The 17,612-nt window shown below is 35.2% G+C and overlaps 1 non-coding gene across 1 annotated transcript; it reads right to left on the bottom strand.

The window, feature by feature from the left end:
* Positions 1–14,399: 14,399 nt before the first annotated feature.
* On the bottom strand, positions 14,400–14,506 carry LOC121205187 (small nucleolar RNA R71). The gene has a single exon (XR_005900272.1). It is a non-coding gene; the product is annotated as a small nucleolar RNA R71 (small nucleolar RNA).
* Positions 14,507–17,612: the final 3,106 nt, after the last annotated feature.

The raw sequence follows: 17,612 nt of genomic DNA, 5'->3' as shown, positions 1-17,612 counted from the left end.
ACTTGATGACTCAGAAAGAACTAAATTTGAGACAGCGGAGATGGTTAAAATTAATTAAGGATTATGATTTGATTATCAACTATCACCCGGGAAAGGCAAATGTGGTCGCCGATGCATTGAGGAGGAAATCCTTGTTTTCCTTGAGAGCCATGAATACCCATTTGACATTGCTTGATGATGGTTTAATTCTGATCAAGCTGGAGGCTAGGCTAACATTTCTGTAGGAAATTCATGATGCTTAGTTTAATAATGATGACTTACAAGCAAAAAGGGCTCAATGTGAGTCTGGTATTGAGTCCGATTTCTGAATTAGTCCTAATGGATGTTTAATGTTTAGATATAGGGTTTTTGTACCCAAAGACAATGAACTTCTTCGGAAGATTTTGCATGAAGCACATAACAATCGTTTGTCAGTTCACCCGGGAAGTACTAAGATGTACAATGATTTGAAGAAGATATACTGGTGGAGCGGCATGAAAACAGGTGTTTCTGAATTTGTATTGAAATGCCTAGTATGACGGCAAGTTAAAGCTGAACATCAAGTGCCTTCAGGTTTGTTACAGCCTGTAATGGTCCCCGAATGGAAGTGGGACAGAATTACCAAGGACTTTGTGATAGGATTACCTTTGACTTCGAAAAAGAAAGATGCCATACGGGTTATAATGGAAAAATTGACAAAGTCGGCTCATTTTACCTCGGTAAAGATAGATTATTCCCTCGATAGATTAGCCGATTTGTACATTTCTGAGATAGTAAGATTGCACGGAGTACCACTGTCGATTATTTCGAACAGAGACCCGAGGTTCACTTCGAGATTCTGGAAGAATTTACAAGAAGCCTTAGGTACAAAATTGAGTTTTAGCACAACTTTTCACCCTCAGACCGATGGTCAGTCTGAGCGGATGATTCAGATTCTCGAGTACATGTTGCGTTGTTTCACCCTCAAATTTCAAGGTACTTGGGAAAAATACCTGCCATTGGTAGAATTTGCCTACAACAATAGTTTCCAATTAAGTTCGAAGATGGCGCCTTATGAGGCCTTGTATGGTAGGAAATGTCGAACTCCATTGTTCTGGACAAAACTTAAGGAAAATCAGATTCATAGAGTTGAACTGATTAAAAAAACTAAAGAAAAAGTTAAATGATACGAGATTGTTTGAAAGCAGCATCAGATAGGAAAAAGTCTTTTGCTGACCTGAAAAGAAAGGAAATTTAGTTTCAAGTTGGGGATAGAGTATTTTTGAAAGTATCTCCATGGAAAAAGGTATTGAAATTTGGTTGAAAAGGTAAACTGAGTCCACGATTTATCGGACCGTATGATATCACCGAAAAAGTTGGACCGTTAGCTTATCGCTTGGCGTTACCACCCGAACTGGAAAAGATTCATAGTGTGTTCCATGTATCCATGTTAAGGAGATACCGATCAGACCCTTCTCATGTAATTTCACCGATTGAGATTGAAATTCGACCAGACATGACCTATGGAGAGGAACCGGTTAAGATATTGGCTCGTGAAGTTAAATAGTTGAGAAATAAAGATGTGGCTCTTGTAAAAGTTCTTTCGCATCGACATGGTGTAGAAGAGGCTACATGGGAGCCGGAAGAAGCTATGAGAAGTCAATATCCGAATCTGTTTTTTGGTGAGACTTTCGAGGATGAAAGTTTCTAAGGGGGGAGAAATGCAACATCCCGAAATAGGGCCTAGTGGAAATAGTGACTTTGGGACCATAAATCTAACATCAAAATATCTGTTTTATGATTATTATGAGGCCTAGAATCTGAGTATATGCATCTGTTAAAGTTTCACGAAGAAATTCTAAGTATAAGGTGTCCAATTGAAAATTAGGGACTAAATTGAATAAATTGCAAAACTTGGATTCTGGAATCAATTTTTATGAAATTGCTTTAGTTTATGAATTATAAGATCTTGGAGAGTAATTTGCCCAAATTCTAAATTTTTGGACAAAAATGGGCTTGCATGGATGAAATTTTAAAGAAAGGGCATGATGGCATTTTGGTCATTAGGCTTTTAATGAAATAAAAAGGGAAAAATGGAGCAAAAATATGTTAATCTTCTTCCCATAGCTGCCGAAATTTGGAGGACACCATAGCTAGGGTTTCTTCAATTTTCAAGCTTAATAGTAAGTGCTCCCAAGCCCCGTTTTTCATGTTCTTTGTATTTTTGAAATCACGGTAGCTTGCTCTTTCCATTTCTACCCATATTTCAAGCTAGGGTTTATGTTCAAAAATTTACCCATGCATGAGTTATTTGATTTTGATGGATTATGGAGGAATATGAAAGATAAATGTGTGTTAAACATCTTTTCCAAGTTGGTTTTCATGAGAATCCCTTATAGGGACTATTTTGCAAAAGATGTAAATGTGTGGTAGAAATGAGGAAAATAATGAAAAATGTGGGTTACCATAAGAGAGAAAAATGTTCAGTTAGGCTTGGGTAAGATAAAAATTGCATGTGTTTCATTATACGAGCCTAGGGACTAAATCGGAAAAATGTCGAAGGTTAGGGGAAAAACGGTCATTTAAACCGGGGGTAGATATTAAACTTGAAATGTATAATGTGGACTATTGATGAATTAATTTTGCTATTATAGACCCCGAGGAACAAATTCCAGAGGTCGGTCGTGGTAAACGCAAGGTTTCGGAATAACCGAAACACAATCTCGAAAAGAATTCCAAGTAAGTTCAGATAACTTAAGGTAAACCCCTAATATGCATAATTGAATGATTTATGAATGCATGATGATTGCATTTATTATTAGTATGAAACATCATTGAAATGCATATTTGATGGTAATATGTTAAAGATGTCTCGGTTGAGGTTGATAAAGGAGATTCAATGGATAAACCCTGATTGGTATGTGTTACAAGATACTGCATGTGTTGCAGTAAGGATTTAGCCTGGACGGGTAACTCGTTGATCTCAATTATGAAAAGGATCTAGCCCGGACGGGTGTTCCTTGAATGATCGAGCCTCTTGAAGAATATATGTGAATTACGGATTTAGCCCAGACGGGTAAACTGAATTGGGTCTAAATTTAGCCTGGACTGGTAATTCAGATCCGAGCTCATTAAGGGTCTTTGTCGCTATAAGGGATTTAGCCTGGACTGGTAAACCCGCCATATGATGTGAGGTTCACGGGAGTGCATATATGGAATGATCATTTGTATGAATTGACAAATAATGGGTATTCTATCGAGATTTCTTAGAAACTCAACGAGATTAACATGGGATATACATATATGAATGAAATTTTGAATGATGAGCTCATTTAGTTAAATTACATGATACATGATGATGTGACTAACTCAGTGATTGAGTGCATGTGATAGGAAATCATTTTATAATGGATGATTTCATGAATTAAGTATGGATGTATGCTAATTACTCGGTAAGTTTACTTTCCGGTTATTCGAGCTTACTAAACATGAAAATGCTACCCCCTCTCTTTTTCCTGTTTTACAGAGCTCGAGGACTCATAAGGATTGGAAGACGGTTGGAGAAGCAACACACAATCAACTAGTCAAGCTTTGGTATAAAGACACTTCTATTTTGTTAATGGCATGTATAGGGCTTTGAGTATTTTGTCATATGTGTCATTTGAATTGCCAAATGAAGGCATGTAAAGATGCATTCATCTTTTTGTATAAGGCCATGGAAATTGGCATATTTGAAATTAGGCTATGACCTGCCTTTATATGCATGTTTATGCTCCATTATGATGGGTTGCTACAAGTGGCAATGAGTTCAAAAACGAGCCAAATTTTGAATGTGCTACAATAACATAAGAACCCATAAGTACTAGATGGGAAATAACCTTTTTGTATGAAACCGATGATATGAGGTTTCCATACAACTAACTTCATCAAGATCATTTACAAGTGAATAATCATGTTTTACTTTGAATTTGGTATATTTTAAGAAAAAGAAGTAGAAAGGGGTGACTAAAGGCTTGAAAATAGCCTATTAAAGTCTATGTGGTTAGACACACGAGTGTGTGTCTAGGCTGTGTGTGACACACGGCCCATCCCCTTGGCCGTGTCTAAAAGTCAATGTTGCCCACGGGATAAAGGCATGGACGTGCCCTAGACCACACGGGCGTGGGTGATCACACGGCCCCTCATACACGGACGTGTAACACTTCTAAATAAGGAATTTTTCTAAAGTTATGGAATGTTCCCGGTCTTATCCCGAATCATCTCTATGTATATTTAGGGCATTGAAGGCCCATTTAAGGGACGAGATGTGAATGCTTGTTGGTTTCAGTTCTGAGCGAAACCTAGTGAGTCGATTCAATATGTTTTATATGAAAAGTTTTGGTAATGCCTCGAACCCTATCCCGGCGCCGGATACGGGTGAGGGGTGTTACATGGTAAGTTTTTGGAATGTGCTTATTATGGTATTTGGTAAGATTATGGCATGAGATTGAATGATGGATATTAAGGTTATAAATCATATGTTTTGGTATGTATTTGGCTTATGGAATGATATGATTTGGTATGTGTTTCAAACATGAAATATGTGGATATTGAATTGGTATAAATAGTGTATGTTTTGGTTGTGAACTGGTTGAAATTTGATGTGCAATTGTGCTATTTGATGATTGTAGGGAGGACCTTTAATAGTTGGCAAGTTGGTCTTGTAAATGGCCTATTTTTGGCCACACAGGCGTGTGTCTTAGTCGTGTTGTTCGGGGGCCATTTCGAAATGAGCTTGAGCATACCACACGGCCGCACACATGGGTGTTTGCTAGGTAGTGTGGCCAAGTCAGTTTTGACCACGGGCTAGGCACACAGGCGTGTGACTGGCTGTGTAATCCAAGTCAGTAGCCTCCCTAATTTTCACATGGCTTGGCACACGGGAGTGTCTTGTGGCCGTAGACAAGTTAGTATGTATGCCCTGTTCTGACATGGTCTAGACACACGGGTGTATCTAAAGCTGTGTGAGGCACACGGCTTGTTCACACGGGCGTGTGACCTGTACAACTTTGAATAATGTTTAAATTTTGAAAAATTTTGTATGAGCTAGTTTAGTCTCGACCCCTTTCTAAAGCATGATTAAGGTTTCGAAGACCTATATAAGAGACTTTATATTGATGTTTGACTATATTGTGGATGATGTTACTGAATTGTTTGTAAAATGTTTTGTTTTGTTTGGTAATGCCTTTAACCCTAGTCCGGTGATAGATACAGGTTAGGGGTTGTAATATCCCGATTTTGGGCTTAGTCAGAACAGTGATTTCGAGACCACAAATCCGATGAGAAAAATTTCATTTTTATTATATTTTTATGGTCTACGATTTCACGAAATGATTTCGTGAAAATTTTGTTTGAAAATTTCGATGTTTGGGCACTCAATTTAGTAAAATGGACTAAATTGTAAAAAGTACAAAAGTTGAGTTTTATATGTTAGAGGTGTTTAATTGTTATGAAATTTTAAATAGGATGTCCTTAAATGATAATTATTATACAAATTATGCGGAATACTTGAAAAATATGAGTTGCCACCAGAGTATCGATATTGACATCACAAGAAAGATGGCAAAGGCATATGATCGAGGAAAAATCCTATTTGAACCTTAGGAATAAATTAGGATGCAAGTAAAATGTCACTAGGATATTTGAGTTCTGAACTCGTTGAGTTGAGTCGGAGTTCGTGAGATGTAACTAGGCAACCGAACTCGTTGAGTTGAGTCCGAGTTCACTTATGGATACGAACACCCGAGCTTGTTGAGTTGAGTCCGAGTTCACTTATGGGTGGGTTACATGGTAGCTTGGCTACACATATGTTCCGCAGGCTATTGAGTTTGTGTAGCTGTGGGCATGGCACTTATGTGCATGCATTCTGTGTATCTGATTATATACCGAGTGTTCAATGGGTAATTTGACGGAGTATTCGATAATGGTCCCAATGAGACAATCCATTAGTGAGTATGTTCTTAAGTTAAATTACAAGTTGTACAGGTATGTACACTAATCTTATGTGTGATGCCTTGATATATGATGTACATAGTATTGCTGAATACTATGAAAATGACATGTTGAGGAATAAGTCTTGATACTTGATGACATTGAGATTATGGATCTATGCCTACGAAGCATAATTATGTGTTCTTTCCATGATGGATGAAATGATATTGTATGGATTTAGTGAATAATAGTTGTGATTGAGTAAATTTAGCCTTGGCAGTTTTGGGTTACGGCAGTGATGCAACTTTGGAAATTCACCACAAATTGTGGAAATTGAGTTAGGGGCTGAATAAAATATGAGATTAAATCTCAATGAGTCTAGTTTCACATAGAGGAAACAGTACATGCAATTGAATTTGATGTTATGAGATATTTAAATTGTAGTGAGACAGAGTCTGAATGAATTCGAGATGGTCTATTCCTATTTGAGAAATTAACTTAAAATTGTGAAAAAATAATTAGGAGTTATAAATTATATGTATAGATTCCTTATTTAGTCTATTTTTAAGATAAATAAACGGCATAGCTCTTTGAATTCTGTACAGAGAGAAAATTGATTCGTAGTAAACAGAGGTTAGAGTAGACAAACACCGAAACATGAGAAATTTTAATGAATAAACTGTACTAATTGGCTAAGTCAAAAATTCTAGAAAAACATTAGTAGATATATATATGAGTCTAGTTTCAGGAAAAATTTACGGATCTTAATTTTGAGTTTTGGAACTCGAGATATGAAGTTTTAAGCGACTGTGATGCAGTTAGCCAGCTTGTTTGGAAATTTTAAAAACAAATTGTTTGAACTGTTTAATTAATGAATTAAGTTCGTTAATACCTCGTGCTCGACTCTAGCAACAGTCTTAGGTACGAGGGCGTACATTTAGTGGTATCAATGCTATGGTTTAGTCAGTTCTCGGAGAACCTAGCATGTGTAAGAGTCTAGCTATACATGCCACGGATCCGTGATAGTGTGATGCCTCCTGACGCGTATGAGCACCGTCTTCTTTAGAAAGAGGTACTCTCCAACTGAGCTGCACTGACCATGTTCAATGTGATGCGAAGGTGTTTAAATAAAATTACGATTATGTTGAGTCTCGATTCAGAAAAGTATGAATAGAAGTTTATGATATATATATGTGATAACACGTGAGATGGAAGTTCATGTTGTGATAAATATCCATACTTGCTTGATGCTCATATGATGTAGTGCACTTGGCTTACTTGATAAGATGAACGAGATAAATAGAAATTCATAGAGGTATGAATACAGGTTCCTAATATCATGATATGAATGAAAATGTCATTGCCTTGATTGAAAGTTTAATGTTGATGAATGTCAATGATATTTTTTATGAGATAAATGATTATAATGAAATGAATTTATCTACGTTAAATTGTTTGGACTGAATTATATGATTGTAATGATATGTATATGATGATGCACAAAATGAAAGTTGCGATTGTAATGCAAATATCTATGTTTCTTTAGCCCTTATATGATTCATGAGTATGATTTGTTTGAGTACATGAATGGATAAGTCAAGCTATCCAGAAAACATAGAATGCATGCATAAGTATACTTGTCTAAATGGGATAACTATAAAATTTGTGTAAACCAACATGAATGATGCATTGCCTGAATAAATGATATGATTTTGTTGATGTTGTTATGATGATGGAAATTGTGTCATATGTATATGTATGAGAAAGTCGAGTCAGAGGCCCTACAACTCCTTCCCCTTACCGAAGTGGTGTTTATAATGGAATTTCATGAAATTTGTACTGAGTAAGTTTCTGGTTGAGAAACCAAAGAGTTCAGTGCTAGAATAATTATAAGTATGATTAGAGATTGAAGAATGAGTTGATAAGTAAAGTCAAAGCTAGAAAAGTATCAGATTAGCATAAGGATTATTGGGGTTATGCACTCTTCCAATTGGAGAAGAAATTTATTTTGATAAACCGAATTACTAAGGTCCAAGGTCGAGAAAAGTGCAAATCAAAATTTAATTCAGAACTGGTCTTCTTTAGTGAAAGGTAATATGAAATTTGTGATGGCAGAAATAGTTAGGGAAATGATATCTGAAATGTGTAATATCTAAGTATGACAGTTACGGCTGGACAGATTTTAGCAGTTTCTTCTAAAATGTTCAATGTGTTTATCTGTTCCCAGAAATATTTCTATGGTTGTTGATATTTTGAAGAAATTCTTGTTATATGGGGATGTTTTCTAATCCTGATGTTAGACGAAAGCATTGATAGCCTGACTGGTTTATAATTTGTATTACTCTATTCCTTCGGGCATTCTATTATTTTCTACCTGATAAAAATTGATGAGAGAATATGTATGATACTATGATTCTGTTTCTTCTACTTGATGCTCCATTTGATATATATATGGGAAGATACATTGTTCTTGTTGCATTTGATTCTAGTGAGATTAAATGATGTTTTCTTCTGGATTTCTTTTCTCTGAGGAATTATCGAGATCTTTCATATTTTCTTATGAGTTTGGTTTTCATTTTTTTGGTATAGTATCATATCTTGGGTTTCTTTATTCTGGGTTTCTCTATCTTGGATTTCTTTATTCAGTTTTCTTGTTATCTTTATTCCGTAATTTGTCAATTATGACTCATGTTCGAAGTGCGTTCTTCAGCTTGTGATAATCCTGTCAAGTATGACTATACTTTTGATTTGATTTGGGTAATGTGGTGATTTCAGTATTGGGATTTTTCTAATTTTCGTGTAAGGTTTGACATCAGTAAAGGCATAGGTGATAAAAGCACGAGTTTCAATCGGCATAGTAGATTACTTCTCTTGTGTAAGTCAATCATAGTTAATGTCTTCAATTGAGATATTTTGGTTACTTGAGCTAATGCAATTGAGACGGTTTTGATTAACGTAAGGAATGAATAGTAAAGGATGGCATGATGAATTGTTTTGTAACTAGAAGAAAGGATTACTTGAAATGTCATTCACTGGTGATTAAGATCGACTCGAGTGTTCAATCTGTATGAATTGTGATGTGTTTCAAGACAATAAGGTAATGTAATAGTGTAGAGCATTCGATGCCACGAAAAATCTGAGCTGTTAATGGGGTTAAAGCGAGCATCAGGATCTATCAGAGTTACGTCTGCCAGTATTGATATTAGGATGAAAATGAGAAAGGATTATTCTCGAGGCCATATCATAATTATTTTCGTAGCAGAAAAAGGAAAATGTGATGTATCTTATTGTTAAATGTCTGATGAGATCTGTAAATCATATCAGTATTTAATGAATTTCTACTCATCAGATTCATGGAATTTCAGGTCTCTTTGATTGTTGGATTTCTTGGAATTCTAGTCTCCATTAACCAAATTCAGATTTGGGTTTTATGTCAAGATGACAAGGGAAACTGAGAAGAGTTGAAAATTTAAGAACAATTGAGAGATGAGTACGTAAGCTTTCAGAATATATGAGAAATTAAAGAGACATATTGGAGGCACCGCCTGAGTGAAAGTTCTTCGGCACCGAATATGAAAATTGAGGAATCTAAGTGAATATCACAAAAAAGACCACTTTTCCGGTAAGATTTTCGGGGACGAAAATCCTTAAAGGGGGGAGAGTTGTAATATCCTGATTTTGGGCTTAGTCAAAATAGTGGTTTCGAGACCACAAATCCGATGAGGAAAATTTCATTTTTATTATATTTTTATGGTCTACGATTTCATGAAATGATTTCGTGAAAATTTCGTTCAAAAATTTCGATGTTTCGGCACTCAATTTAGTAAAATGGACTAAATTGTAAAAGGTACAAAAGTTGAGTTTTATATGTTAGATGTGTCTAATTGTCATGAAATTTTAAATAGGAGGTCCTTAAATGATAATTAAACCATTGTATAAATTTTTGGACAAAAATGGCCTTGTTTGGGTAAAATTTGAAAGAATAGTAAAAAGGGCATTTTGGTCATTTAGGGGTAAAATGAATTAAAAGATAAATTTTAAACCCCAAATGTGTCCCTTTCTTCTTACTACAGCAGAATGTACCAAGAGCAGCCATGGTTAGGGTTTGGCCAAGCTTCCAAGCTTCCAAGCTTAATAAGCAAGGAAAATCGAAATTCGGGCTAAAATCCGCAAAATACCAAGATTTTGGTAAAAATGACCATTTTCGCATACGAGGTAAGTTCATATGATTTTAATAATGCAATGTGTATTTTAATGTTAATGTTATGATATTATATGAATAGTAAGTATACATATATGTGAATAATTTGATATTATGTAAATGATGTAACATTACTATATGTTGTTGATGTATTTATAATGGTATGATGATTATTATTTACGAATTGTTGCATGTTATGATTATTGTTGAATTATTATAAAAATTATGTGGAATACTTGAAAAATATGAGTTGCCACCGGAGTATCGATATTAACATCACGAGAAAGATGGCAAAGGCATATGATCGAGGAAAAATCCTGTTTGAACCTTATTAATAGATTAGGATGCAAGTGACATGTCACTAGGATATTTGAGTTCCGAACTCGTTGAGTTAAGTCCAAGTTCGTGAGATGTAACTAGGCATCTGAACTCATTGAGTTGAGTCTGAGTTCACTTATGGATGCGAACACCCGAGCTCGTTGAGTTGAGTCCGAGTTCATTTATGGGTAGGTTACATGGTATCTTAGCTACACATATATTCCGCAGGCTATTGAGTTTGTCTAGCTGTGGGCATGGCACTTATGTGCATGCATTCCGTGTATCCGATTATATTCCGTGTGTTCAACGGGTAATTTGATGGAGTAGTTGATAATGGTCCCAATGAGACAAGCCATTGGTGAGTATGTTCTTAAGTTAAAGTACAAGTTGTACAGGTATGTACACTAAACTTATGTGTGATGCCATGATATATGATGTATATAGTATTGGTGAATACTATGAAAATGACATGATGAGGAATAAGTCTTGATAGTTGATGACATTGAGATTATGGATCTATGCCTATGAAGCATAATTATGTGTTCTTTCCATGATGGATGAAATGATATTGTATGGATTTAGTGAATAATAGTTGTGATTGAGTAAATTTAGCATTGGCAGTTTTGGGTTATGGCAGTGATGCAACTTTGGAAATTCACCCTAAATTGTAGAAATTGAGTTAGGGGCTGACTAAATATGAGATTAAATCTCAATGAGTCTAGTTTCACATAGAGGAAATGGTACATGCAATTGAGTTTGATGTTATGAGATATTTAAATTGTTGTGAGACAGAGTCTAAATGACTTCGAGATCCCCTTTTCCTATTTGAGAAATTAACTAAAAATTGTGAAAAAATAATTAGGTGTTATAATTTACATTTATATATTCATTATTGAGTTTATTTTTAAGATAAATAAATGGCATAGCTCTTTGAATTCTGTACAGAGAGAAAATTGATTCGTAGTAAATAGAGGTTAGAGTAGACAAACACTAAAACAGGGGAAACTTTAATGAATAAACTGTACTAATTGGCTAAGTCAAAAATTATAGAAACAAATTACTAGATATATATATGAGTCTAGTTTTAGGCAAAAATTACAGATCTTAATTTCGAGTTTTGAAACTCGAGATATGAATTTTTAAGCGACTGTGACGCAGTTAGCCAGTTTGTTTGGAAATTTTAAAAATAAATTGTTTGAACTATTTAATTAATGAATTAAGTTCGTTAACACCTCGTGCTCGACTCTAGCAACGGTCTCAGGTACAGGGGCGTTACAGGGGGAAAAGAAGAATCGTAAGAGAATGAATTAGGAATGAGGGATGATTAGAAATGTGAGAATAAGGTCTTATTTATAGGTGACGAGAAGGGGATAGTTTAGTAAAAATAGAAGTTTTCATCTTTTGAAGCATCTTCCATGGGTGGCCGGCCATAAATTTAGGAAGTTGAGCTGATTTTTGCTTGATTTTTGGTTAATTTGAGTGCCACAACAACTCAGGACTAAGACTCAGTCAAGTGCAAATCTTTAGGTAAATGTCTAATTTCTTCAACTCTTCAAGGACCTTGTGCAATTAAACCAAAAAGTGGTTTATGGACAGCCATGTGTAGCCGAATTTTGGGTTGACTAGGTCCCCAATTTGGACAGTTTTGTAATCCAACAAAGCTATCAGACGTGTCCAGAAGAAATCAACAAGTTAGAGGACCAAAGAATAAAATTTATTCAATTTAGTTAATTAATTTAAAATTCAAATTATTAGTGAAATATTTTAGAATGAATTATTAAGTATAATTTTATGTTTTATTATTTAATTTAATCATGTCTTAAAAAATGTAATATACTCAAATTAATATAAAATAAGCCATTTATTCCATGAAAACTATATAATAAAGCATAAAATCACATTTTAATAATTTCTATGTTCTAATTTCATATTTTCACATATTTCATTAATTTATTAAACAATTACTTAGTTTTAACAACAATTTTAATTAAAAAGGTGATACATGACATAGGAAAAATCCTATATATTTTTTCGTTTACACACCCCGAAACTGAAATCATTGCTCATCTCGAGCAATGTTTGATAAATCGTAATATATACATATTTTTACCCCATGCTTGGCATATTTATGGATGATTTTTTTCCTTGATTTTATTGAATTCGATACTCCTAATCCTTTAAATTCATGTGTTATACTCAAGCAAGCTTAGGATAACAAAAAGAGCGAGAAACAGGCCAAAAACAGACAAATTTGGCCTAAATCAATGTTTCACAAGGCCTAGGCAGTTCCACACGGGTAATCCACACGCCTGTATGTCATGGCCGTGTCGACATTAATCCAAGTCAGAATTGCACACGGGCGTGGCACACGGCCGTATCCCTGTCGAGCTCAAGTCTAGTTCTACTGGGAAAAGGCTTATTTTGGGATAATCTAGGCATTAAAAAGTCTATATAAAGACCCTAGAAGAGGGTGAGAGACACACAGAGTGGGAGGCAGAAAATACTCGCGACTAGCCATCGAAATCATCTCGGAGCCAAGATCTACATCAAGACTGAAGATTTCCATCCAATTTCCTAGAAGTTCATGGGTTTCTTTATGTTTTGTTGTTTTCTAAACTTTGAGATGTTTTCCATTATTATTATGAACTAAACTCCCTAAATACCTAAGGGAGATGAACCCTATGACGAATCTTACTATGCTTTGATTTATATGATAAATACCTGTTCTTATTCTTAATTATGAGTTTTAATTCTTGCTTTAATATTTCAAGATATTAATCTAGGTTCAGTAGAGCAAAAGTCTCTGTTTAATAGTAGATCATTCATAATAAAGTAGAGTTGAATGCAATCCTAGAAATAGGACGACATAAATCTGCCGGATTAGAGTCAAATCTAATAAGGGAATCCATAGATTGAGTTAATGCGACAATAGGGGTTATAATTCGAAAGAAATTTCAATTAATCAACATAGAGTCAGTTATTCTTAGTCTCGAGAGAGATAGTAACATAAATTAGGGATTTCTCGTGATCTTAAATAAATTAGAAAATTAGTTTAGTTTAAAAACACCCTTAAATTCTTAGGCTAGATAATAAAAAGAGAGTAACTACTAGTACTTTTAATCCTCATGGATACGATATTCCAGTCCCACCATAACTATACTACTGTTCGATAGGTGCGCTAGCCTTAAGTCGAATTATTAGTTAGTTTCATGTCCATCAAGTTTTTGGCGCCATTGCCGGGGACTAAGATATTATGAACGCTTAATTTTTATTACTTTATCCATTTATTTCATTGTAATTTAATTTAATTTAAATTTTGTTTATATCACTAAATTTTCTTTTATTTACTTCTGTTAGGTTTTTATAGTTTATGACTAGAAGAAACCCGTCAGGACCTCTACTTTTTGATAGTGAGATTGAAAGCATAGCTCGCAGAAATCGAAGAGAGATAAGGTGAAGCCTACGATATATAGAGGAAGGGCAAGAGGATGATATTCAACCCACAACCAAGGAGATGGCTGATAATCATAATAATCTACTCCCTCCTGTGGCTATTGCGAACCCAGTAAATTAGGATCCTTCTCCTCGTACTATGTATGATTATGCTAAACCGAGTTTAATAGGAGCTGAATCGAGTATAGTTAGACCTGCTATTGCTGTAAATAATTTTGAACTGAAACCTAACACAATTCAAATGATACAACAGTTTGTTCAGTTTGATGGTTTGCAGGATGAGGATCCAAACACTCGTTTAGCAAAATTTCTGGAATTCTGCGACACCTTTAAGATCAATGGCATTTCTGACGATGCCATTCGCCTTCGATTATTTCCCTTTTCATTGAGGAATAAGGCTAAATAGTGGTTGAACTCGTTACCACAAGGATCAATCACCACTTGGGAACAAATGACCGAAAAGTTTTTGCTTAAATATTTCCCGCCGGCTAAAACAGCTAAACTAAGGAATGATATTTCTTCTTTTGTGCAGATGGATTTAGAAACACTCTATGATGCATGGGAGAGATACAAGGATCTATTGAGAAAGTGCCCTCACTATGGGCTACCACTTTGGCTACAGGTTCAAACTTTTCATAATGGCCTAAATCCTTCTACTAGACAGATGATTTACGCAACTGGTGGTGGGACTATTAATAATAAGACGGTTGAAGAGGCCTGTGAATTTATAGAAAAGATGTCATTGAATAATTATCAGTGGCAAGTCATGAGGACAAAGCTGATGAAAGTAGCTGGCGTTTTTAACGTCGATTCGGTTACTATGCTCTCTAATCAGGTAGAACTTTTGAATAGAAAAATTGATGGTTTACTTGGTTCTTCACAGGTTCTTCACAGGTTCATCTAGTAATGCAGTACGATGCAAGTGGAGGTGGAACAAGCAATTCAGAATACCTACCCTATGGCCACAACATGGAGAACGAACAAATGAATTATATGTGTAATAATCCTCGACCTCAAAATAATCCTTATAGTAATACTTACAACGCAGGTTAGAGGAACCACCCAAATTTCTCATGGGGAAGCCAAGGGAATTAGAGACTACCACCCCCCTTCAGGCTTCCAACAACAACCTTACCAGCAAGAGAAAAAGCCGAACCTTGAGGAGATGATGAAAATTTTATTTTAGTAGCGGAAACCCATTTTTAGAACACTGAAATGCACTTAAAAATCAGCAAGCATTGATTCAAGAGCTCGAGAATCAAATTGTTCAGTTGGCTAAGATGATTTCAGAGAGACCACCAGGAAGTTTACCTAGTAACACCGAACCCAATCCAAAAGAACATGTGAAAGCAGTTACATTAAGGAGTGGGAAAGTGTTAGCTGAATCTGAAAAGAAGCCACCACACGAACTGACAAAACCAAAGGAGAGAAGGGAAAACCCGAAAACAATGACAATCCAATGCCAAAGGAATACAAACCACCAATCCCATATCCAGTAAAGTTGAAGAAAGACTGCATAGATGAACAATTTAGTAAATTTCTTGAAGTTTTTAAACAACTGCATATTAACTTACCTTTTGTTGAAGCTATATCGCAGATGCCTACATATGCAAAATTTTTAAAGGAGCTTCTAACAAATAAAATGAAGTTTGAAGACTTATCTACAGTGGAACTTAACAAGGAGTGCTCGGTCATACTCCAAAATAAACTGCCAACCAAACTGAAAGATCTAGGAAGTTTTACTATTCCCTATTTAATTTATAGTTTAAATGTTGATAAGGCACTAGCTGATTTAGGCGCTAGCATTAATTTGATGCCATATAAAATGTTTAAACAACTTGGTCTTGGGGAACCTAAACCCACTAGGATGAGTATTCAACTAGCTGATAAATCTGTTAAATATCCTAGGGGTATTTTAGAGGACATACTTGTAAAAGTAGATAAATTTATATTCCCTGTTGATTTCGTTGTGCTTGACATGGTGAAGATACTGAAATGCCTTTAATCTTAGGTCTTCCATTTTTAGCCACCGCTAGCACTGTTATTGATGTGGGTGATGGTAAACTTATGCTTGGAGTAGGTTATGAGGAGATTATTTTTAAAATTTATGATCTATGAGATTTTCTAGGGAACAGGATGATTCGTGTTATTTTATTGACTCTATTGATCATGCTACTCAAGATTCTTTTCAGGAAATCGTACATAAGGACACGTTGGAACTATGTCTTGCCCAAGGAGAGGAGGTGGATGATGATAATTCTGAGATAGGTAAGATAAAAACTGAACTAAATTCCAATGAACCCTTCCTAAGACAAGCAGAATATGAGGGTATTAAGGTAAACGATGAACATAAGCAAAAAACCTCTATTGAAGAACCTCCCAAACTGGAACTTAAACAATTGCCAAATCACTTGGAATACGCATGCCTTGGAAATAATTCTCCATTACCAGTGATTATTGCTTCTAACTTGCAACCCAAGGAGAAAGAGGAATTACTCCAAGTATTGAGAGAGCATAAAAGGGCCATAGCTTGGAAAATTTCTGACATTAAATGGATCAGCCCTTCTTTTTGCACCCACAAAATTTTAATGTAAGATGAATATAAGCCATGTGCGCAAGCTCAAATACGACTGAACCCCAACATGAAAGAAGTTGTTAAAGCTAAGGTAATTAAACTCCTAGATGCTAGAATTATTTATCCTATTTTTGACAGTTCTTGGGTAAGTCCAGTGCAGGTTGTTCCTAAGAAAGGAGGCATGACTGTTGTAGCCAATGAGAAGAATAAATTAATCCCAATAAAAACAGTCACAGGTTGGAGAGTTTGCATTGACTATAGGAAGTTGAATGATGCCACAAGAAAATATCACTTCGCCCTGCCATTCATTGACCAAATGTTGGAAAGATTATCAGGGCACATGTACTACTGCTTTTTAGACGGACTCTCTGGTTATTTTCAAATCCCAATAGCTCCTGAAGATCAAGAAAAGACGACATTTACATGTCCATACGGTATGTTTGCTTATCGTAGAATGCCTTTTAGATTATACAATGCTCCTACTACTTTTCAGCGCTGCATGATGGTCATTTTTGACGAACTCATAAAAGACATCATGGAGGTATTTATGGATGACTTCTTGGTATTCGGTAACTTTTTCCATCTTTGCCTTAAAAATTTAAAAAGAGTTCTAATAAGATGTGAGGAAACGAACCTTGTACTTAACTGGGAAAAATGTCACTTTATGGTTCAAGAAGGTATTGTGTTAGGACATAAAATTTCTAGTGAAGGGATTGAGGTTGATAAATCTAAAATTGAAACCATTGAAAAACTACCTCCCCCTAGTTCAGTTAGGGCTATTAGAAGCTTTTTAGGACATGCTGGGTTTTATAAAAGATTTATTAAAGACTTTTCTAAAATAGCTAAGCCTTTGACTAAATTACTAAAAAAAGATGTGCCCTTTAATTTCGATCAGGAATGTTTAGAAGTGTGTAATACTTTAAAGCATAAATTAATTAATGCTCCAATTATAATCACACCTAATTGGAATTTACCTTTCGAACTAATGTGTGATGTGAGTGACTTTGCAGTAGGTGTGGTTTTTCCAATCTATCTATTATGCTAGCAAAACTCGGACAGCAGCACAAGAAAACTACACCACCACGGAGAAAAAGTTGCTAGCTATGGTTTTTGCATTCGATAAATTTAGGCCATATC

Source organism: Gossypium hirsutum, chromosome A08 (assembly GCF_007990345.1).
Source record: "Gossypium hirsutum isolate 1008001.06 chromosome A08, Gossypium_hirsutum_v2.1, whole genome shotgun sequence".
In the NCBI taxonomy this organism is placed as follows: Eukaryota; Viridiplantae; Streptophyta; class Magnoliopsida; order Malvales; family Malvaceae; genus Gossypium; species Gossypium hirsutum.
This window is presented reverse-complemented; position numbering and strand designations above follow the sequence as displayed.